This window comes from Mus pahari, chromosome 21, assembly GCF_900095145.1.
Source record: "Mus pahari chromosome 21, PAHARI_EIJ_v1.1, whole genome shotgun sequence".
Taxonomy (NCBI): Eukaryota; Metazoa; Chordata; class Mammalia; order Rodentia; family Muridae; genus Mus; species Mus pahari.
The window spans coordinates 139,356-164,053 of NC_034610.1; the positions used below are offsets into that span (position 1 = coordinate 139,356).

General features: G+C 46.2%; 1 protein-coding gene across 1 annotated transcript in view; it reads left to right on the plus strand.

Annotated features, from left to right (window-relative positions):
* Scaf8 (SR-related CTD associated factor 8) overlaps positions 1 to 18,804 on the plus strand; it is a 143,968-nt gene extending 125,164 nt beyond the window's left edge. Inside the window, exon 21 of the mRNA XM_029532813.1 lies at positions 17,671 to 18,804. The gene's annotated coding sequence lies outside the window, so the exon portion shown is untranslated. The remainder of the gene's footprint in view (positions 1 to 17,670) is intronic.
* The last annotated feature ends 5,894 nt before the right edge of the window (positions 18,805 to 24,698 follow it).

Below are 24,698 nucleotides of genomic sequence, written 5' to 3' on the forward strand. Positions count from 1 at the left end.
ACTGCTCCATTTCTCTACATTGTACCTCCCATTTCATGTTCATTGTAGACAACTTACCTGTTTCATTCTGAGTTAGGTAGGGGTATATGAATGTGTGCGTGCGTGGTGTGTGTGTGTGTGTGTGTGTGTGTGTGCGCGCACTTGCCCAAGTTGCGCCTGTGGAGCCAGTGGTTAACTGTGTGGTGGATTTTTTTTTTTTTTTTTTTTTTGAGGCAGAGTCTATCACTATTGTAGCTCACAGTTTTGTGTAGGATGGCCGGCAAGCCTCTAGGGTCTGCCTGTCTCCATACCTCAGCACTCGGGGTAGAGATCTGTGGGCCACCATGCCAGATTTTTACATGGATGGTGGGAATCCACACTCAGGTTCTCATGCTTGCATAACTGGTGCCTTCCCCACTGAGCCATCTTCCCAGCCCCCAAGTTAATTTTTTAAAATTTATTTATTTTATGTATGTGAGTACATTGTTGCTATCTTCAGACACACCAGAATAGGGCACCAGGCCCCATTACAGGTGGTTGTGAGCCACTGTGTGGTTGCTGGGAATTGAACTCAGTACCTCTGGAAGAGTAGTGAGTGTTCTTAACCACTGAGCTATCTCTCCAGTGACCCCACCTCCAACCCCCCCAAGTTAATTTTCATGACTGAACTTTAGTCCTGTAGTCAGTTAAGGATCCATATGCAACCCTGGAGTATGGGTTTTTTGTTTGGTTGGTTTTTGGGTTTTTTTTTTTTTTTTGATTGATTATTTGATTTACAAGGAACTGCCTATTCTAATTTTAGGAACCCAAGGAGTGTGTGGCTGTTGCTTCACTTTGTGGTGCCGGTGAACATTTAGTACAGATCCTTTTTCTCCTTCAACACCAACTGTTTTTCCAAATTATGTTCTGCTTAATTGTCTTCCTCATTTGGAAACACTGACATTCTTCCAACATAATTAAGAAAGTTGATTTTTGTTGTTGGATGAAAACAGTAGCAAGTCTGTTTTACCTGAAATGTAGAGCAAAGGTCGTTTGATAGGACCATGGCTTCCAATTCAAAGGCAATTATCTGCCATACCACTGCATTGAGGGTTGTATATATGCCAGTCTTCAGGATTCTGGAGGAGCAAAAATGGAAGTGAACCCATTGGATCCCAGACCTGTTTCCAGTGTTCAGTGTCTGACATCAGGAAGCCAGCTGTTAGAAACAGTCTGTGTTCTTGTGTTTAGCACCGAGGACACTTACAAAATGACATTATTCTGGAAAGTTCTAAGCACTTCCTGTATTTCTCCAAGGAACTCCTGTTTAAGATGACCGTGCCTCATTTTCTCAGCTGGAAATGATCATGACCTCTACGAACCGCTTACGTCCCGTTACAGTTTAGGTTGTCTGTGTTTATGAACCTGTTAGTGCACATTTGGTAATGTATCCCTCACTTCACCAGAAGACTCCATTGACCATCTAAAGGAAAACTCTGGCAAGATTGTGTGTGTTTGTGTTTGGGGAGGGAGGTCTTTCATCCATGGAATTCCCATGGGGGACTGAGGGGAAGAATATCCAAGATGGGCAAAGGTCATTGTCTAAAGGCTTAGGACAACGAAATGCCTCCTTAGCATGGGGAAGCATTCAGGAATGCCAGGTGCTAGCTGAGCAGGTTCTTATCAGGAGAAAGGAAGTTGATCCTGTACACTAAGACTACATGACATTCCTTAGGTAAAGGTTTATGTAGGGATTTTGAATTCCCCAGACAAAGTCAGAGGAGAAGCCCTGCTAATGAAGGGATTCTTCCATCACGCACAGAAGACTATCTGGACAAAGGTAGACTTCAGCCTTAATTAGCAGTTTTCTCATAGGGTAGAGGGCATAGATGTGTTTAGTAGCAATGGCTTTAGAGGAAAGAACCATTCAGAGGAGGGAACCAAGGTGGGCAACTTCTTATCATTCTGCCTGTGTCCCAATGAACAGCATCTATTGTGAGTCCTCATGCCATGGTACCACCATATTATCTTCCTCTCTCCCAACAGCCAGAGGCCGGGAGGGAGGGAGCTTGCTGCTGTATCAGATACCATAGCGAATTTTGGGTTCAAAGGTAGGATAGAGCACAAAGAGCTTTGAAAGCCAAGTATATCCGTTTCTTTCCCCATTACTGTAAGTCCACTGTGACAGGGAACTCACAGTGGCAGGAGCTTGAGGCAGCAGCTCGTCACATTACATCGGGACCCAAGCCCAGAGAACAGTGCTGTTCATTGTTAAGGCTAACCTAATCATGATAGAAACTGGTCCCCTAGGCTACTGTCAGATTGGTTGTCAAGTTCTGGCCCTCCAACTGCCTTAGATCACTATACACTCGAGCTTATTTTTCACATACTTAACGCTTTAACATCTCACAGAAATGGGAAGAGAAAGGAAACCCGTTTATTTTGCAGATTGCCGTATCACATGGGCTATAAGTCAGTCCCTACCACCTATGTGCAGGCTCCCCACAGTGTTGTCAACTAATGGTGCTCTGTCAGAAGAGTCTTTTGGCACCAGAATTCAAGAGTGTCCTACCAGGGCGACCTGAGGTAGTTGTAGAGGAGTCTTCCTTTGACAGACAGGTCTGGCACACCAACCACGTGGCTCAAGCATATGTGTGGACATTAGTCCTCATAGAGTCACCAGAACCCATGCAGCTCCAAACCTGAGGCTCAAAAGGAAGCAAAAAGGATGTAATGTCCATTCTGTCCCCATGACAACAGACCCCCAACTTCAACACAGGCAAACCCCACAGAAATCCCCAGGGTTCTGGACCGCCCAAACCCTGCTCTGCACAACCACAGTTTCATAGCTCAGAGCTATGAATATCAGACCACTGACAGTCCCAGAGCGCGATGGCCAGCTCTGCCTCCACCTCCCACCCGCTGCTCCCACAGCTCTGTGCTGACATGTGACAGCCCGTGTGAGGGCTTCCCTTCATCCCCATGTCAGGGAACTAGGCCAGCGTGTGCCCGTGAGCCTCAGTTTCTCTGTTTCACCCCTCCAGGAATGTTCTAGTAATCGCAGGTCCTCGAATACCTACATATTGCATAACTCTCTGCCGGGTTGTCCCTTTCTTACCCAAGGAAGTTCGGAGTGCAGCACTGCCTGCCAGCCTCTGAGCAGGGCAGGATGCTCTCTGCTTCTGTAGCTGACAGGTGGTTGGCTGTGGCTTGATTCGCACGTCTGCAAAGCTTACAGGTGGTGATCTGCAACCCAAAATCTTAGGATGGGATGGGTCTGAGTATCAGACATTGATACATTGATACCGCTTTTTTCAGTTTCAAGAGAAATCAATACCTGACTGTACATTTTCAAGATTTTTATTCATTGTCTGACTCTGAAGTATGAGCACGCATTGGTCATCAGTTCGGCTCCGGCCTCATTCAGTCTCTTGCACACTTAACAAATAGTCTAGTAGCCTGGCATTTCTAGGTACTAGAGAAATAAAGAGGACAGTGGTGGCAAATATTAGGGAGGCATAGACACTGTGGGCGCTGCTGTGTGTACCACCATCGTCTGCGAAGAGCATCCTGTCCCAAAGCTTCACCGGGAAGGATGCCCTCAGTAGACTGTAGACATTTGAAGACTGTAGGGAAGGAATTGCACAGGGGGCCTGTCTGTGAGGGGAGGGAGGCAGCTAAATAGACCTCTTGGGGAGGGGGTGTTGAGCATTTATAGGCAGAAGACAAGGAACTGTGGATTGGGGAAGGGAGTGTTGCATACATCATGATAGTGGTTTTAAACATCTTCTAAAATATTCTTCTTGATAATGGTGGTAATGGTAGTATGTGTGTGTACACATGTGTGTCAGATCGCAGCTTCGCATTTTACTCGAGTTCTGGGGACCAGACTCAGGCCTCCCAGCCTGTTCACCCTGTCTACCTTCACCTGTGTAGCCATCGCTCCATCCTGTCTTTAAATATTTTAATGATGTTATCCATGAGGCTATGCAAGATTAAGTGTGTTTTATGCCTTGATGATTCTGGAGTCAGAAAGGCAAACAGAACATCTTTAAGACACATTACTTATTAACCCTGAATGCAGAAGATTCACAAAAGGCAGAAGTAATGATGATGTTTCACATATCAGAAAATTTGGCTCTCCTTCTATAAGTCTTGAAATAAATGTTTTCTGGAACATTAATTGGAAGACAGCTTGCTAGCACCAAACTGGCAATCTGTGATAGGAACTCGAAACTGCTAACAGATGCACCTCCAGATTTTTAAAATGTGGAGTCTTTTCAGCCAGCTGCCAAGCCATTGATCTCTATAACTTTCTAAAGTATGAAAATTATATTTAAATCCACTCCACTATTCTGCTTGCACAAACCATTCCTGTTTGTGCTATATCCCAGATACAGGTCTGATTTCCAAGAAACTTACCTTGACCAGAATGAAGCTGTTTTTATTGACTGGGTAGTTCTGGTTTATCCAGAAACGATGAGGATCAAGTGCAGCGTTTTAAAAATAGACCTTCAGTATTTGTCCAGACTCTTATTGAGTAACTGTAGGTGTGAAGGGGACTCTGAGCATATCTGCGGAGGTTCCACGGTCCCTTAAAACTACATTTCCCACACGTGTGTGGCATTTGTTCAGTGTGTGTACTTAGTATATGTCATTATAGTATATTTAGGAAAGTCTCCAAATATGCACATAAGTGATACATTTTCCATGGCTCATGAGCCCAGGTGCCACCGTTTTACAGGTATTTGGCACAATTGCTCCCACAAGGGGTCACAATCCGGGACACATTGGCCAGTCCGTTCAAAACCCATGACTTATTCAAAATGGGAGTCACCACCCGCTCTGTGTTCTGGGTGGTGAGGAGGTCTGTTAAAGACTACATCCATGCAATACCCCCCCACCCCCTCCAAACACACATGCCCAACACAGTTCACCCTGCTAAGGACCTCTCTCCTGCTTACTTACCAAAATTTCAACCAAGAGGCATCTATCTCAGTTTTATAAATCTTTGTAATTTCTCCTAGCACTTTTGCTAACTGTTGAAGTGTTCTTTCTCCATCTCATCGTGGATACAGAGCCTGGCCTATGGCTGTGTGTGAGCTGATCGCCTAGTTTTAAACCATGCAGAATTGCACAGTGTAGGGAATTGTAGGATAAGGTGAAGGCAGACAAAGTTAAACCACTTGGAATCCCAAATCTGGACAGTTTCCTTTCCTAAAACGGAGAATTCTGTTTGCCTGACACAAAACTAACTAGCAGGAAGGTGAGCTCTCAGGAACTGGAGGCTCCAGAGCCAGGCCTTTCATCTTTCCGGTTTTGCGTTAGCTTGTTGCCATGACTCTGTGTCTGACTGTGCCCTCCTCCTGGCAATGTTTCTAAGCTCAGAGATGAATGTAGCAGTTTTCCTAGAGAGAGGCAGACACACTGGTGATAAGGTCAGTAGAATAACTCTGTTAGTAAAAAGCTGTGACTCATAATGGCAAGAAAAAGGAAGGATGTGAGCCAGCATGAGCTCTCTATGGGCTAATTCTGACATGAGCAGAAGAGAGGCCACAGTCCAAGATGGATGTCAGAGAGTCACACAGAGAGAGCTGCAGAGAGCCAGCAAGACAGCAGACTTAAGAGCTTAAGATAAGGTGTCTGTACAAAGGGACATTCTAGTGTAGGTTGAAACACAGGGGAGGAGGGCAGAGGCGCAGGTGTCTGGAGTCCTGAGCTAGCCAGGGGCTCCAGCGTGAGTCCGAGGGAGGTAGAACTGGAGGAAAGCAAAGGTACAGAGATGGACTTTGTGGTCAGCACTGTTCTGGACTTGAAAGATGACAGAAACTTCCAGATCAGCCTGCAGCTCTCTGCAAATTCAGAACAGGCAAACAGAAGAGGATTTTAATATTTGACCTTGGATCAGAGGGAAAGCTTCCTAGAAGACTGAACCAGTGAATGTTTTGTTTCTAACAAAAAGTCCAAAAGAGTTTAAGTCCAAAAGGTGAGCATGGTGGCACGCATCTGTAATCCCAACAAAAGGGTGGCAGAGGCAGGAGGATTTCGAATTCAAAGTCAGCCTTGGATACACTGTCAGACGCCGTATCAGAGAAGATAAGGAACTACTTCAGAGTTGGGGAGACGGTTCTGTCAGTCAAGTGCTTCTTGTGCGGGCTTGAGGACTTGAGTCTCATCCTTCGAACCCATGAGAAAAAAAGTCAAGTGTCATAGCACACATTTGTAATCCGTGCTGGGGAAGCCGAGGCGAGCAGATCCCCAGAGCTCTCGGTGAGGTAGCCTAGCCAGATAGGAAAGTCTGTCTCAAAACACAAGGTAGACGGGGCCTGAGGAGTGATAACCAAAGTCGACTTCTGACCTCCAACCACACTCGGACACGCATACCAATAAGTCAATAAATAAACGATTGAGTCACCAGTTGTAAAAATGGAACCCAATGGACCCATTGCTGGGTTACTAAGAACGGATTCCTTGCAGGAAGACTTTTTGAAAGGCTAATTCACTGATAAAAGAGAAAGGTGCTCTGATACTGTCGGTAAGGAACTGAGAAAATTGCTCAGTTTGTGGCAGTGGTTGGGGGAGGCCTAGAGGGCATCGATGCAACCAGGCTGGCCCACTCCACCTACCCAGTAACGGATCAGTATCAGCCCAGGGGAGAGGGCACCTCAGGCAGCCCTTAGTCCTGATCTTAGCAGGTGCCTGGCCTGGTCATTGCCTTAGAGTATGCCATCGTTAGAAGCCATGGCCTGCCTGGGTTAGAGGGAGGAAGACAAGCCCAAGGAAACATGACCTCAGAGTCATTGCCTTAGAGTGTGCCATCGTTAGAAGCCATGGCCTGCCTGGGTTAGAGGGAGGAAGTCAAGCCCAAGGAAGCATGACCTCAGGCCAGATGTCCTGAAGCGCTGGGATAGGGCCAAAGGTGAACCCTCTCTCCCTTCCACCTAGTGCCCTCAAGAAATTCTGAAGGCTCAAGCAGAATGACCTCAGATCTATTCTGTGTGACCTGCTTATCATTTATTTGAAAGAGAAAGTGGGTATCCGACTGTAAGTTAGACCAAGGGTGAAGAGCAGTGGGAGAGAGAGCTCTGTGTTCCTGTTCATCAGGCTCATCCACTGCCAGTGTGGATCAGATGCTGTATAGCAGCCCCTCAGGGAGGGGCTTGATGGAGATAAAGGGCCTCAAAGAGAGGTCCCTGGCTGAGGCTAGCAGGCCTGATTTGCATATCTCCTCTGCTGGCCACAGAAGGAAAAAAAATGTGCTGAATTGGACAAAATGAACTGGCTTTTGTTTGTTAGTTTTGTTTGTTTTCAAGTAGGCAGGTTAGGATAGGCAACCGGCTCTATTTAAGATTTTAAGTTTTAAGTTGTTTATTATAAACTTAAAAGCCCTTCCATCAGCTTTTGGGTGGAAGCCAAAGGCACGTGTCACTAAGATAAATGATGCTGAAGTTCCTGGCATTCATTGGCTGGTGCCTATGTGTCCAGGACTAGTGACCCGTTTGTCCTTGTCCCTTTGAACGAGGCTTGGAGGGAGCCATGGGAACTTGGTTCTTAGCATATTCTCAGGCACCTGCTATCCCTGTGAGACAGGCTGCACTGGTCAGCATGTGCCCCGTCCTTCTTACCCAAAGATGGGGTTGCCATGGGAGAGGAGGGACTCTCCTAGAGCCCACATTCTCTAAAGCACCTGTCCCCGGCTCAGCCCTCCAGTCCTGCCTGGTCTCAGTCATCTGTCTTGCTCTCTACACCAGTCGTGAGCTCACAGTGATTGTGTACAGAGGAAAGAGCACGGTTCCTGCTGACTAGAACCAGGTCTCATCTGGGAACCCCTCTCTGACTGATCGGTACACCTCTTAGGCCCTCTTTCTCTGTGGTCAAGAGAGCACACCAAATATGAGAAGGACTGCTACAGAGTCCTTTCGGAGTTATTGTGTGGAATAGACGTGCAGTGTAGACTTTATTGTTGTAGCTGAACTCACAAATGACTCAAGACCCCTCCCAGCTATGGGCTACCTCGAAGGGCGGATTCACTTTGAGGCTGGATATGCATAGACTAGAACTTAAAATAAGCAGATAGGGTGGGCAAGAGGATTTTTTTTTTTTAATTGAAATCTGGGATGTTTTATCAGGAAGGGGAAAAAAAGTCCAAAAGGGGCCTTTCTGGCTGGGTCAAAACCACCTGCTCCTGGAAAAACACACTGATGATATATGTGTCTTATGAGCAGTGGCTCCGTAGCAGTTACAGTGTAACAAGGTGAGGGCAAAGCTCTGGCCAGCTGCTTAAGTAGCTCAAGTGAAAGCTAATTGAAGATACAACCATGTAGGTGAGCAGTGGGTAGGTGTCTCCATAGTCCACTGTCACTGCTGGATTGTTTCTTAATTATAAAAATTGTCTATGCCAATTAAGAAGTACCAGAGATGTTAGTAGCCTGCAACACATTTGGGATAAACCAAAAATAGAGAATAACTCATGGAGATAACTACTAAATGATTACTTTGAAATACGGGTGAGAATTTGATTATTTTTTTTAAAAAGACTCAACATACAGCCAAAGCTAAGCTCTTGTCTCAGCCTTCCTTTCTCTCCTTCAGATAAGAAACGAGCCAGTAGGCATGGTGTTTTATTTGCATCCTTTGGTCCACACAAGCACCCACCATCTATGGATGTGATCCTTAAAGAAGTGTCTGTGTTGGGTATAATACAAACCACACGGAGGCAGGTGGCTACAGAGTTCCTGTCCCTGTGAACTCTAGCTGTGTCCATTACTGCTAGGGATGGCATACTTCTCCCGAGTCATCACCCCAGGCGCTGACTCCTAGAGTCCCCGCTGGGTGTCTGTATAAGTCCAACTCCCACACAGATCGTAGACATGTTCCCCAAACCACCCTGTTAGGTCTCCTAGTAAGAATTCCAAAGGGTGAACTCCGTAAACAAGGATAAATCTAGCTTGTCACCATTCCAAAAGTTTTGACACCATTTTTGGGAGGTTGAGGGGTAGGCAATGAGAAATACTAGAGCTGATTTCCTCAGTTGAGCTGCTTCTCTGGCAGCTCAGACCAGCACTTATTCGTGGGTGCCAAGAAGCCCTTCACTGATTCAGTCTCATGCTATATCCTGGCAGAATATATAGTTCCCTCCCACTTAATCTACAATCTGAAGACTAGTCCCATCTGTGACTTATCACCCCTTAGAGTCCCTTTTTGAAATGTCACTGAAAAGTTTAGCTCCACCTGCTACCCACAGTATGAACTGGGAGACAAGAAACCTACAGGCATATGTGTTCCTGGGTTGGGGCTCAGGGATGGCCACCTAAGGTCGAGAGAATAGCCTGCTGCAGTCTGGATCCAGCTCACACAAAGCAGTCCGGGTCTCCTCTCTGCCCCTCCTTCCTGCTGGCTTAACTACAGCAGGTTTAATAAAGGCTCACAAATCCCTCCGTTATTTAAGGAAAAGGGGTACATGTTTAAAAGGAACATCAGAAGAACAGGGAGCATTTCCCCAGGGACTTTGGATGGTTCGGTGCCAAGTGGCCGGAGCGGGGAGTAACAGTTTCTTTTGAAGATATAAAAAAGGAAGACAGAGTTTTATTCTGTTGTAAATTCGTAAACCAGCTATATCTCAAAACATAACCTCCTGGCCCTGTAAAACTCTTTAACAAAGAGTCTAAATCAGGTTGCCCCGAGACCTGCTGGGATTTTATTTCTCTCCTCTGTCCTGTCTCCAAGCCAAGGCACTTAAGCCGAGAACACCCCACCCTAAACTGAATTATGATCCAGCTTCGCCTGTCCCATAGCCCTCTCCCATGGCAGTGCCCGGGAAGGTGTCAGCCTTCCACCGAGTCCCAAGGATCAGCTTCCCAGCCGAGTTCAGATGCAGAAGACTGTATTTATCACTTAAGTCTCGAACTTGCTGTGGCTGTTTCTTTCTCGTGTACCGTAACCCACCAAAGCGAAGGGAATGCCTAAAGAGGAAGAGGAGTCATTTGCTGGCTTTTTTTTTTAAACCTCTTTGATCTCATTTATGGGTGGATCAAACTTTCCGGCAGGCAATGCACACTGTGACTTCAGCAAGGGCTTCTTCCCTGGGGAGACTGTCTCACACACACACACACACACACACACACACACACACACACACACACACACTACTGAGTCTAATACTCCTACAGGGATTCAGTCATACACACAAAAGAAAAGACAGCAAGCACCTGGAATGAAAGTCAGCCATCAGGTCCATTTGAGAAAATGTCCCCTTGAGTTCACAAGAAACGGAGGCGTCCCTGTGGATCTCTGGGGGTCTGTGAATGTAGACAGGTAGCACAAAGCACGTATATGCCCAGATGTGGAAGCCTTCTGGGCACTGGCCTTTTTTGTTGTCGAGTCATGGTGCTGTCTTTGCCTAGAACTCACCAAGTAGACCAGGCTGGCTGGCCAGGGAGCACCAGAGACCCACATGTCCTTCCTCATCATGCCCTCAGCTCTGACGTTACAGGTATCTTCCACTATGCCCAACTCTTCTGACATGAGTTCGAGTAACCCGGAAATAGATTACACTTACATTGGATCCCAGTTTGAACAGATTCACTGATGCTGATCTTTCTGGTGTGCTCAGAACCCGGTAGACTATATAATGTCAGACCAGAGGCTTTCAAAATTCTACCTTGGAAGCTGTGGAGCAAGAGGGTACAGGCTGTCCTTGGAGTCTAGGCATGCCTACCTTCTACCCAAGCTGTTCAGCACACATCTAACACCTTGAATTCTCCCCAGCTTTAAAACCAGGCTCAAACTGCAAACTGGTGCTTGGGTACTGTGCATCACTGACTGTGACATTTATGGCCACAGCTCCTGTAAGCTGCCTCTTGGCGTATAATCATATATAATTTTGCCGGGGCTCAGATGAGGACAGAGTTGATGGCAGAGTGGGTGGGTGGCAGTATACCTCGCAGCTGGCTGAGTCAGCCCTCTTGACTGCCATCACCCAAGCTATCCACACAGCCTTTCCTTATTCCCCATTGCCTGTCTATTTTAGTGGGAGAACTACGCTATCATCTAGTGGGATTTGCCATTTGAGATCTGCTAGTATCTAAGATGTGCCCACCCTCACGTCTGAAGTCTTTTGGGATATGTGCAGGACCGTGGACAGCTAGGTGGAATGCAGGTGTCCTGCCTGAGGGTAATGACCAGAGGTGTGTTCCAGAAGGTTCTATTCTATATCAGCTCCACCAGGGGAAAGTCTTTGTGGGAGACTTATACAGCACACAGGATACTCCCACACATACTGAGAAGAAATCCACTTCCTTATTCCCAATCCTGCCCCAGGCTTCTGAGGAATTTGATTCTGGGAACTACCCATCTTTTTAGAAAGTCATTTTCCCTTCTAGTCTGTGGTTTTTAGCTTGCTGTGGACAAATTCTCTGAGAGTGCACTGTGTTGTAGAAAGAGAAGATCAGTGATTAGTGATTCATTCAGCTAGACTAGGTCCAGAGTTCTTTGTGAGCCTGTTAAAATCTATTTTAAATTTTAAAACTTAATTTATTAATAATAATGTGAGCGCACACCAGCCATATTGTGTGGAGATCAGAGGACAGCTTCCAGGCAGGAGCCAGTTCACACCTCCCACCATCTGGGGCCCCGGGTATTGAACTTAGATCAGCAGGCTTGGCGGCAGGCGCCTTGACCCACTGAGCCATCTCACCAGCCTGTTAAGCTATTTGTGGAAAACAGCCTTGTGTCGGATTTGGCTGGCATCAGGATTACACTGACAAGCCACACAGGCTCTGTGACTGTGAGTTGTGAGGGGTGTCACAGATGGCCAGTGCCTTTGGGGAGTCCTTCCTGCCTTGTGTTTTTAAGGAGCTATGACCCTGACTGTTGGATTTGCTAGCTCTGCGCTGTGCCCATTCTAAGATGTGGGCTCCAGATCCTGTCAGTAACTCTGTGAACATGAAGATGAGATCCACCATCCAGTCAGGCACTTCTGAGTCGACCTCTCTAAACACTACAGCAGATGCCTAAAGAGAAAAATCTTTTTCTTTTAAATATTACTAACTTACCTCCCTACTGGTACTTTGAAAACAGCCTGCTCCCTCCTTTAAATGCTTTTGGGTAAGGAGAGAAAGCACATGTGTGCAGAAAAGAGACCCAATACAGAGGTGAGCCTACAGGAGGCAGCCTGGCATCTGTAGGTGTCCAGCCTGACTCCCCCAGTTTCGCTGGTACCCCGAGATGGGGTTTCATAGAGCGATGGTGGCTGTTCTGGTTTTGACTATCCCCAGGGTCACTTTCCCCCTGGTCATCTAAGGAAAGTGAGTGGCCTGTCATTCCCTGTCAATTCACTGTCACTAATTCGGTTTGCAAATTAGTTTCTGCAGCCATTAAAAAGCAGTAGCGTCTGTGCCTGTGATTGGCTGTGCTGGCTCTGCAGCTAAATTGTGGCGACAGCTGGGGAAGCAGATGGACTTTGCTTCTTGAAGACTGGATATATAGGAAAGTCTGAAGCCTGAAAGAATGGATAACTGTTCACTTTTCAAAAGGCTCCTTTTCAGAGAGAGAGAGAGAGAGAGAGAGAGAGAGAGAGAGAGAGAGAGAGAGAGAGAGAGAGAGAGAGGGAGAGGGAGAGAGAGAAAGAGGGAGAGAGATGGGGAGAGACAGACAGAGAGACAGAATTAGCAGTAGGATTTTTAAAAATGCTGGTGGCTCCTTCCAGTACACTCAGTACACTAAAGACTTCATTATTGCCTTGCTTTCCAGAGTATTCATTATGTGTAAGAATGACGTGCCTACAACACTATACCTTTTAAAGTTAACTTTTAATATCGCTAGATTTTTTTTAATTGATTGGTTCATTTATTTGAAGGAATACTGAATGTCTTCACTCTGGCTTGGCATAGAAGGGCACATCCCACTTAAATGATTATTTAAACCCAAGTTTGGAAGAGAGAGTCCTGCCATGCAACCCCTGTACAGTGATCAATCCACTGTTGGAAACCCAAGTCAAGTGGCAGGAGCTGTCGCTCAGTGGCAGTGTTTCCCAGGACTATGCAAGGTTCTGGGTTCAATCCCCAGTACCAAGGGTGGTAGGGGGTATTGAAAGGGAGGGAGACAAGCATGAGGTTTTGAACCCGTGTCTGGAGAGAACCCATCCCAAGCTTCTGCAGGTTGCATGCATTAATACTCAGCCTCCAGCTTTGCTCGGCACACGAGGTGATTCTGCTGCCGGTGGAATGGAGGCCACAGTCTCAAGCAGTAGTTAGCAGGTAGACTTTAGCCTCCCTGGGTGGCTAGCGTTACCTCACCAGCATTGAGTCCTGCACTGGTCATTTATTGGGTGTCCATTGAACGCTAAGACCTAAGGAAAGTGAGATCATGCCTGCGCTTTGCTCTCATAAGCCCTGCAGCCTAAACGCCCATCTTGTAGACCTAGTAGTCTGTTGTGTGGTAGCAAGACAGTGCCTCAGCCTGCCCTGGGTTCTCTCTGCTAGTATCTTCTCTCCAAGCCTTCAACCTCAGAGTCGAGGGCATCAGGATGCAGAACGGCCATATGGCTCTGCTGGGCTGTAGCTTTGTATGAGCGCTTAACAGAAACTCTCTAGTTCTTTTGCTGAACCTCACCGAGAAGAGCACTGTTTTGTTTTGTCTTTCCTTTAGCACGGGTGTATTTATAACAACCTGTGTCTGACCATACCCGCCTTTGAGGAGAATGATCCAGAGAGACAGGGGTAGCACTGGGAGATGGGAGACGAGGGAGAAGGCTTGGTTTGGGGGCAGAGACAGGACGTGATAGCACATTGGCAATACAGTCACTGTTGCCCAGGTCCCGAGCAAGGCAAGGCTGCTCCTTTTGAGGAGGCGATGTGGGCAGAGACCTGGGAACTAGGGACTGGGCACCATTAGCCTCTGAGGAAGGTTTTACAATGGAGACAGAGTTACTCAGTGGGGGGTTTGCTGACCAAGATCTCCCAAGGGAGAAAAAGGAAGTGGGGATACATTTCCAAGACAGAGGCCGTGTAAAGCCTTGGCCTTGAGGTTCACTCATGGCTCTCCTTGCTGGCCTCTTGTCCACAGGGCTGCTTGAGAACGTGGCTGGCAAAAAAGAAAGAATGGCCAGCCTTCTTACAGTCCCCTCTTAGAGGGACACTTCCCACATAACCTTTCTCTTGATGCTCACAGCAGCTGAGGGGTCTACTCAGAGACTGGAGAGAGAGAGAGAAAGAGAGAGAGAGAGAGAGAGGGAGAGAGAGAGAAGCAAGCATGCTTGCCCGGTGTCTGGCTCCACAGTTCATGTCCCCTGCCACCTGTCTGTGGATGAGCTAGCTGGGGGACTCTGGCAGGTCCTGAATGCTGGCCCAGCTTCTTCTTAGTAGCACATGAAATTACAGTATTTATGGAAACCGCTCAATCCATTATAGTCCAAGAAGCCTATCTAGATGAAGCATTTATGCTTAATGGCTTAACTTTTCAGGATTTGTAATATTTGAGTGTTTTGTTTTTTTTTAAATTAAATGAATAAGAGGCATTGAGGGACCAAGAACTCGGGGATCACATAGTCTCTCAATGTTTGTGTGCCCTGGGGAAGTTGAGGTCTCCAGTTTCTATGGGTTAAAATGATTCCTGAGGTCTGATACACTAGGTCTTTCCTAGTGTAGATTTAAGTGGCTATTTGGGGCTTAGTGACTACCCTTGAGTAACTGTACGTGCAATACCCATGTGGATCTCAGGCCAGCAGCGTGACCTCAGTTGAACAGAGGAGCCCTGGGTGTTTCCCAGTGTAGAAGAAACCTCCTCACTAGGCAGTGGATGCTGTTGATATTGTTACTATCCTTATCCTTGGTATTTGGAAAGATAGGACGTCTTATTATTCCAGTCTAGTGGGATGATGCTCCCATGCATTCTAAGGTAGGATTTTTAACTATCCAACAACAAAACAGAGAAAATCGCCAGAGCACATCTGTACAGACTGGCAATCCCAGTTCTGCACCAGCCATCGTGAGCCCATATGGGCTGCCAGCTGGAGTCGATGGGGGCCTGGCACTTCCCTTCCCCCGTGTTAGGACAGGCTGACTGGGCCTCTCTCTGTTTGAGCATCTTTTGGGAAGCTGCACATTCATACCAAGTGCGCATACATCACCTTCTTGCGGTCCTCTGGTTGCTGACCCAGGATCTTCGGTACTGAAGCAAACTTCTCGAATACTGTTTTTCTTTCCTCCTGGCTTCTTAATTGCATGCTTTCATCTTTGATGGAAAGCAGAGGACAGAGGCAGTATGGGTTTCTGGTCCGAACCTTTGCTGGCTGGTGGCAGCTCTGGTGAGGGAAAGAGTTACACAGAGGTCAAAGGGCTCTCTGTAGGCTTTGTCTCCTCATAGGATTCCCTCTGACCACTCTCATCATGGCTGTAACTCAGAAATGACTCTGAAGTTATACACAGTTACAGCCTGCCAATAGGTTTTCAGTTAAGACAGAAAAACCAATCAGACCACAGGATCCTCCCGTGGGTGAAACACTTCTGTTTCTCCACGCTGTTGGTCCCCTCCCCCCTCCACCCTGCAAGTCATGTTCCTAAGGTGGGGCACATCTTTGCTAGGTTCTTCCTCTTCTGCCTGGGATCTTTGACCTGGGGACCTGGCTACCTAGCTTCTGTCCCTACCGCTGGACATATGTAGTAATGGAGGGTACAGTGGGCATGGGAGCGGCTGAGCCTACTTGTGGCTCTCAGCACCCTTGAATCATGGCATCTGGTGGCAGTGACACTTCCATGCATTGTCAGGGGAATGGACCTTGATAGGAAAGGCACAGAATTAAGGGGCCAGACATGCTCAGCCCAAGATTCAGTCCCTAACGCTACCGAAGTGTGTCCTCTTGTCTTGGTTATTTGATGTCGGGGAACCTGTTTGCTCCTCTGATAGGAGGGGGTCCTGACTATGACTCCCTCCAGGTCTGTTTAGGTAAGGCACTGAAGACTCCTCAACACCCGTTCTCCATCAAGCTGTACCTGGTTATGGAGCACATTCCTCTCCACTAGCCTTTACTGCAGAAGGGTGGTGGCTGAGTACCTGGTTATGGAGCACATTCCTCTCCACTAGCCTTTACTGCAGAAGGGTGGTGGCTGAGCTGACCTGCTTCCTCTCAGATTTATCTCTAAGAAAAGTTCTGTCTGTCTGTGATCCCTAGTTCTGGTCCATGTTCTTTATTTACTGTGAAATTATAGGTGATGTCTTGGTGAGTCGTGAGCCACCCTGGTAACATGAAGAAAAACCCCTGATCGTGTGAAAATTAATTTCTTCACGGAATCTCATCGTGAGCCAAGCTGTTAATGTAAAGGGAAGACATTTCTGTGTTGAATCCCCGCAGCTGTGGCTTTCCTGGTTTAGACAGTCTGAGGTTGTTTTGTTTTGTTTCATTTTGTCTTCTCGTTTGGTAGAGACAATATTACTTGTAGCCCAGACTCACCTCAAACTCTCAGTCCTCCTGCCTCAGCCTTCTGGGTGCAGGGATTACAGATATGTGTCAGGACTCCCAGGAGAGTTTCCTTTTTTGTGGGCTGGCTTCAAGCACAGCTGCTCCTGTTGGATTTGATACCCATGGGGCTGCAGAGATTCTGTGTGGCGGTCCATGGCACACACACATGGAGTACACGATAGAGGACTCTGAGGCTGTACGATTAAAGCATCAGAGCTTGGAGTTGTGGCTCAGCCTTCCTCTGTGGGATGCTGGGCAAAGGTGTGTCTGGCATCAGTTTCTTCGTGGAGATCTCTCTTTCTGAGTATTCTTTGCCAAGCTAACACTGTTAGCAGAGGTATGCAGAAGAGATGGTTACTGAGTAGCCATCCTGCCAGTATTCAGTGCTAAGAAGAAAGAACTAGCCTGGAAAGGAGAACCCTTGGTTGCCAGCCTCCAGTGCAATCCCAACTTGGCTGCCGCAGGGAAGCTGAGTTCCCTGTTGTAAGAGCCAGCAAACTCTTATATGGGAGCTGGCTTCAGAAAGCAAGCACTATGCCATAAAAGCTCTTGACCCACCATCTGCACGCCTCCCGTTCCTTGCATTTTACTTAATTTTCATTTTGCTTGATTTTTTAAAATTTTTTATTTATTTTTTATTTTTTTGGTTTGGAAAGGTCATATAGCAGAAGATATGAAAACGGAGGGGAGAATTCCAGAATTTTCACTCATATCGCTTAACCATACTATCATTTGTGAAGTTTTTATTTCCTTACGCTAGCATATATGTTGAGGCTTCTCTGAATTAAGCTCCTTCTTGGTGCAAACCTAGCAACCATGGGTTGAGTTGTAAGCCTGCCTATCCATCAGCAAAGGTTGACATGGCCAGTCTCGGCTGCGTTCTGTAGGGATTTGTAGACAGGAATATGTGGACACATTAGAAGTTAGCCTGGGATAGCCACCTTAGGCATATGATTTAGGTCAATATACTTTCAGTACATATGTGAAGGGATTAAGGTACAGTAATGGCACGGGCTGTGTTAGTCCTTGGTAGAGGTGTACTTGGAGCCTAGATCTGCTGACTTTTGGGAAGGTCTGCCTCTTGACTATTTCTGCTCTACTGGAGAAAACATAGCAGTTCTGGGCACAGAAAATCATCAAGCATCAAGGCATTTTCGTTGGTGTTGACACCATCTCTTCTTGGGGGAATAATAATAAAAAAATAGGAAAGTGATTCCATTTACCAGTGATGACGTTATTGTTCCTTTTGTCAACAGGCAAGATGATGAATGAAGTCCTGGCAGCTTCCAGTGTCCCAGGCCTTGTAGAAATAAATGAGACAGACGTGCTTCAAAGTTCTAATGAGCATCACACCGGAAGCATTAAAAGGAGCCCCGCCGTTGCCTGTTGAGAAGGCTCTGTGCTCTCAGGCGCGGTTTCCCATTGAATGCAGAGGTCACACGCATGCCTCCCTGTATTACCTGTCGGAGCAGGTTTAATTTTATAAATTCTAGACACAAACTCTATGAGTTTCTAGTTCATAGTTGTTCTTTTTGAGGATCCACTCAGATGAACAGTATTACATCTGTAAAAGATACGCGCTCCCACTGCCCACAACTAGTTGAGGAATCACTGGCGATGTACTCCAACAGTAGCATCGCCGGGTGCATGATGGGACAGACAGAGGGCGAGGAAACCCTCCCCCAGAGACTCATGACAGATGGCCAGACCCATAGTGTTACTACACCAGCGATTTTTTTTTTTTCTTTTTTCCCTCAAACACAGTAGCTTACTACTGTAAAGCCATGTACAAAAAAAAAGCCTGGCTGTGGCTTCAGCCCATTGTTATTCCTTCCTTCCTTGAACACTCAAAAACTCTGAAAGTTGTTCAGAGTCTCATTTTTTAAAAAAAAAAAAACCTTTTTAATGCATCTTTGGGAAAAATCCAGGGTTCAGCACACCACCTTGAACCCTTTGCTCCAGCCTTGTCCTGTCATTGCAAACAGCAGGCACACTGGCCAAGAGGAGAAGCCCAGTGGGAGAGGAAGGGAGACTGACAATCAGGCCTACTGCATGGTAGTTTACCGCACTTCATGAATCATTTCCCAGGAGCTTCTAACTGAAGCAGAGATGGTGACAGTCTGCTGCGGATCGCCAGACCTGATTTCTGTCTTTGACATCTACCAGTGTTCACCTGACACCTGGGGGAGGGGGACTCCAAAAATTCAAATGTGAGCACCGTTTATACCCCAAAAGAATATTTTTAATCATTCTTTTGCTTGTTTTGTCAAAAAAAATATTAAAGTGCTTGGAATTCTTTATCTGTGGTCCCTTGGAATGTAATCAATGAGAATTCTAACCTCCAACAGTATGATCTCACTTTGGACATTCTTAATAAAAGCTGAAACTCATTTTGGTTGCAAGTCCTTTCTTTTGCTGTGTTGGGTACTTAAGTCGCAATTTACCTTTGCCAGGCGCCCCTGCCATCTGCACTGGTGTCTATACAAAGATGCATTCATCTTTCAAGCCCCTTCACCACCCTACTCCACCCCTACTTTTTTCACTGGATGACTGACAGTTTCCAAATTTGAACAGCCACTCTTCTGTGATTTCCTGGAAGACCCAGAGCTCTTTGGATGCAGAGGTCTTTTTGAATATGCATTGCAACGTGGGTTACAGTTCTCTCCCAAGCACTGTAGCAAGGCTCTCTTTTGAGTTTCGACTTACATTTCCTATTACCTGAATGCTAGTGTGATTATGATCCATCTTGGCTGTGCTGTAGTTTCTGCTAATGAGCTGGAAACTGGAAGAGACTGTGGCTGATACAGTGACATGGCATCTTTGTCTTGCTCTCCAGCATGGTGGGGTGTCACTTTATGTATCTGAGCATACTGAAGTTAAGAAAGAAAGCAGCCCCCAAAAGTCCAAACATGCCAGTCTTCTGAAGAATGTGTACATCTTGCTTGGCACTCTTACTAAATCTGCTGTGGCAATGAGAACGGATTGCTTTCTGTCTTTGTAACTAATCCTACAATGGGCAGCTACCTCCCAGGACCTAACCCTTCTCCAAAAAAAGAAATAACACAGATTTGGGGTTTACCAGGGTATTCTAGCGCATATATGAACAAACGATTTGAGAACTTTGGGGGCTGGGGAGATGGCTCAGTCAGGAAGTGGTGGCCACACAAGCCAACGGACTTGAGTTTGGTACTCAGCATCTGTGTAAAAAGCCATGGGTGGGGTCATGTGTGCTTGTATCTCAGCGCTGGGGAGATAGAGACAGGGAGACCGCTGGTGTCTGTAGGCCAACGAGCCCAGGCAGTACGTCAGAATCCTAGTTTCAAAAAATAGGGTGGCAGCACTCCCTCTCCATCAAGGAACAACAGTCCAGGTTATCTATGGCTTGCACACACAAACTGATTAACCATCTATAGCAGTAGGTCCCGGTTCTTCCTCCCAGCCTCATGCTCACAGAACTAAGACTCAGACTCAAAATAAATTTACAAATGCTTGGGCTTATAGCTAGGCTCTGCCCTGACTAGATCAGAACTTAGGTAACATGTTTTGGGTTTTTTGGTTCTGGTTGGTTGGTTGGGTTTTGTTTTGGTTTTGGTTTTGGTTTTTTCAAGGCAGGGTTTCTCTGTNTAGCCCTGGCTGTCCTGGAATTCATTCTGTAGACCAGGCTGGCCTTGAACTCAGAAATCCGCCCGCCTCTGCCTCCCAAGTGCACACACCACCACTGCCCTACCAACCTGATTATTTGAACTTACATCCTGCCATCACATCTTTCTGGGCAAATCTTCCTGACTCTATCCCAGAATTCTCTCTCCTCCCAGATGTCTCACCTCCTATTTGCTCCCTAAGCCACAGGCCGTCAGATTTACTGTTGACAGGTGCCACATCCATACAGACATAAGATAGTCTCTCTACAACCATCTTTTTGCTAACAGACATGGGATGTTACCATGTTTCCCAGGCTGACAACTCCGCCTTAGTCCTGGGCAATCCTATTATACTTCACTAGAATGTCAGGTAGCTGGAGCAGTAGAAGCCGACCATCGTGACCTTGGATTGTTAAACCTTTAAACTGGAGGAAACAGAGCAGGTCCTGAAGGTTTCCTTCATAGGGAATAATAGAACAAAGTAGAATTGTAAAGGACTTAAAACTGAACGCGTTACTTCAAAAGCCAAGCTCATAGGCAGTCTCTGAAGGTCACGTGCACCGAGGGGCCACCTATAGGAAGAGCTGCCTTTTAAACATCTAAGGACAACCCTCTTAGTGTCAGAGGTTGGTGGCATCACAGCTGGTTGATCTCAGAAAGCTCCACTTCCCTACCAGCACCTGACCAGTCCTCTGCGGTCACCATGGTATTTCCCACACGCTACCCCACCCTGCGCTCAGCAGCAAAGGAAGTCTTTCACAGGTCCTCCTTCTGGAGAGACTTCAAAGCTTGTCTGTTTTTTAAAAAACAGCTTTGGGTGTCTGACATGCTGAAACTACTGGGCAGCGGCCTCTGCGTGGGTTGCCTGGTTTTGTAAGAGCCAGCATCTCTCACCTGAGTTCTGGGTTGGTGATTTTTTTTTCAGATGAGGGGAATGGTCTGAAGCAGTTTCTTTGGTTAATCAGTCCTTCATAGGCTAAGAAAACAAAACAAAACAAAACAAAGCAAAGCAAAGCAAAAAAAAAAAAAAAAAAAAAAAAAACAACAACAACAACAACAACAAAAACTAGAAACAACAATGACAGAAACCACACTGTTTCAGAACAACCTCCCCAAAGGAACTGCACATAGAGGCATTCAACTCATTTGTGCTGTAAGCGGTTAAGTGGGTTACCAGACTCTGTGCTGCAGAAGGTGGGCTCCCCCCTGCTTATTGCTAGTGGCTTCCAGAAGTCCGCGATTTCTGCATCCCTTTATTAAAGTTGGGGACACTCCACACACTCACGGTGGCTCCAGGTCCAATTATTTTCTTGGCTGCACACTCTTTTGGAGGGCTGCCTGGGATCCCAGAGGGTCAGTGGTTAGCCTGTCTCAGGTTTGCTTAGGCCTTCTTCACCGCACCTTTTAGTGTATGTGAGAAATGTTGGGTCTAGTCCTCTTACATCTGCTGAGGCGCTCACTTCCTTCCCAATACTGTTCCCCATTGAAACAACGCGAATCATGAGTTGTACGGAAGCAAGATGAGGCCCTTTGCCACACACACTTATGTCCAAGCAAGAATAAATACCCTTCATGCAGAAGGATACAAGTAGATTAAATGTCTATTAATATGATTTAGTAAAAAATCATGAGCTATAAAAAATTAAAATGCACTTTGTTAGCTTAAAAACTTATGCAATTGCCAGTGCTATGCTCTGATACAGCTTCTAAAGACAGCTTCCATAAGATTAACGCAAATGTTAAACTTCCCTGAAGTACCCACAGTTCTAGAAGGAAGTGTGGTTTTTAGATGCCTAGGACTGTCAGCGTGCACAGTTAAGAAAAAAATTCTGAACGTGCTTTCTACAGTTAACACTCTGCTGATCCCTGGTGGGAAAGATAGCATTGAATAGACAGGAGCAACAGTCAGACTTGTGTTTTAAACTTTGTGGAGTCTAAACTGAATCTTTATCTAGTCGAGCCTTTGCAGAGGAATGGGTACCGCTGGGATGGGAAAAGACTGAAGGGTTGGTGTCAGAACTGGTTACTCATGGAGACTTATCTGGGCTCCTTAGGATGGAGATGGTCACAGCAGCAGCTCTCTGAGCCATATAATGAAAAGGTTATGTTTTGTGTGACTCGGGATCTAATGGGCTCAGCAGAGGCTGGGCATTCAGGAAATGACGGATGCCATTTACCCCTAAGTTAAAATAAAGATATAGAGACATCAGGTGATTAAGGAATGTCGGAGTAATGAAATCGAGAACCGGAGGGTGACACTCAGGCTCACAGGGGACTCTCTGTTTTTCCTGGACAATTGAATGGCTCTCTGTCACAAACTCTTAGAAAAAGAGCTACAGCTTTACTGAGATATAATGCTATTTATTGTGAGTCTCTGTTTTCCCAGGGTGGGACCAACAGGATCTGCTTGGCAGATAAATCCAGAGACAACCAGGAAGTGAACTCTTTGGTAGACCTGCTGTGTGTATGGGTTTGGGGTGAGGTGAGGGGCACATCGTCAAATGCCACCTCATTGCCACCTCATGTCCAGGGATGGCCCCAAGCACAGAGGAGAAAAGAAATGAAGGGACAAGGATTACGTTGTTGTACACTTTTAGCATGTTTCTTCTCTGTTACCAAACCTTTTATTATTATTATTATTATTACTATTTCCTGTTTTGTATTTATCTCAAATAAACAAAAATTAACCTTTTGTGAAAAGAGAAAAGGGGAGTACAAAAACAATGTCTATGGGATGGATATGATACCCACTGTGCAGAGGTGGGGTGGGCAAAGGTTTCCCACTCTGTGTGTGTGCAGTGTAGCTCTTGAGCAGAGCACAGCATGAAGAGGAAAGCCTTAAGGGGTGTGAGGGGGGTGCGTGTGTCCTCGCACCTCTCTGGGATGGAACCGCCAAATGATCTCAGAGCAGGTAGGAACCCACACCAGCATCAGAGCCCCAAGCTCCATGACTGTGAACATTGTGGGAGCTACACAGCATTTCTGACACATTTAGTCCTCTTGAAAAAAAAAAGAAATATTAATTCGTCTTCCCTTCCAGCCCCTGCTCCTGAAATGGCAAGTCTGAGTCTAATTATTCATTATTAAATGTGTTGACCACAAGCTTTGGCTCATCCCCTGACTAGCTAGTAACTTACTTAACCATTTAAACTAGTCTATGTCTACGATGTGGTTAGTTACCTCTCCTCAGTCCTGCCCAATTCTTTCTTCGCGTCTCCTCAGCATCTTATTAGAATCTCTCCTTTATTCTATCCTGAGTTCAGCTATTTGCTGGTTTACATCTTGATCTCCCATCTCTCCACTCTACCCCTGAGTTCCTGGGTGAATCTCCCAGAATCCTCTCTCTTCCTCCCAGTGTCCCACCTCCTATTTCCTGCCTCAGCTCATTGGCCATCTGGTTTTTTTTTTTTTTTATTGACAGGTGATGCTTATAAGAGATTCTCTTTAAACCTCTATTTGGTAAAGACCATGAGTTTTCATCTGACTTGGCAAAGAGCTTGATACCCCTCCAAAACCAGATAATCAATTTTATTACTAAGGAAACAACCCCAAAGTTCAGTTTAAAGATGAAAGGACAGTTGGGAGCCAGTGAATGTAGAACTAAGTGCAGGGGTAGGTTTTATGACTGTTATCTGAGGGTATTGATCACCTGAAGTCCCTGGAAAGACAGCTGAACTGTGATTGCTGATGGACAGTATCTTTGGGTCTGCCACAGAGGCAGAGGCAGGCAGCTACAGGGCATAGCAATAGGCAGGTTCAGTAGACACAGGCCACAAAAAGCTAAAAAGAAGCTATGATGTAAGATCAGCAAACCTGGTTCCTTCCTTCCTTCCTTCCTTCCTTCCTTCCTTCCTTCCTTCCTTCCTTCCTTCCTTCCTTCCTTCCTTCCTCTCTTTCTTTCTTTTCCCAAGGCTCATGGACCCAACAGAGTTTTACAGAGTGAAGTTCTTTGATAACTTTCATGAGACTGTTCAACCCCAACACTAACAGAACTTTAATAATAATAATAATAATAATAATAACCACACAGGGCTTGCACAATGCTGTGATCAACCAGGCTTGCAACAGCCAGGGAAACCCTGGGTATCACTGAGAGATACCTTGCCACCCACCCCCTGCAGAGAACAAGCTAGAGGTCAGTGGTTCAGGCTTCACACATGATTCGCCTGGACTGAGGCATTCTCAGCTCTGTTATATGCTGGGACTCCCCCTCCTCTAAGCCTGGGTTTCCCCATCTATAACAATGGGATAAAGGTGCCTGCCTGGTGTATCATTTTGAATTTAATGGAAAGTAGATTAAGTGTCTGGCTGATCTTTGCCATATTTATTGTGTATTTGGTCTTGGTAACTTCTTACAACCAAAAGTTGATGAAATTAACCTTTCAAGGAAGGAATGGGGTCTGCTGTACAAGCTCAAAGTCTGAGAAAACAAAACAAAACAAAACAACCCAGCTTTTTTTTTTTTTAAACTGGTTCCTTCTGGTCCCTGTCCTCCCACAGCTGACCTCAGCCATAAACTCTCCTGTTTGATCTTAATGTTCTAATACAGGGTGTCATATAGCCTAAGCCAGCCTCTGTCTCAGACTCTGTAGGTAGCCACAGATGTCCTAGAATTCCTAATCTCTCGCTTCCACCTCCTAAGT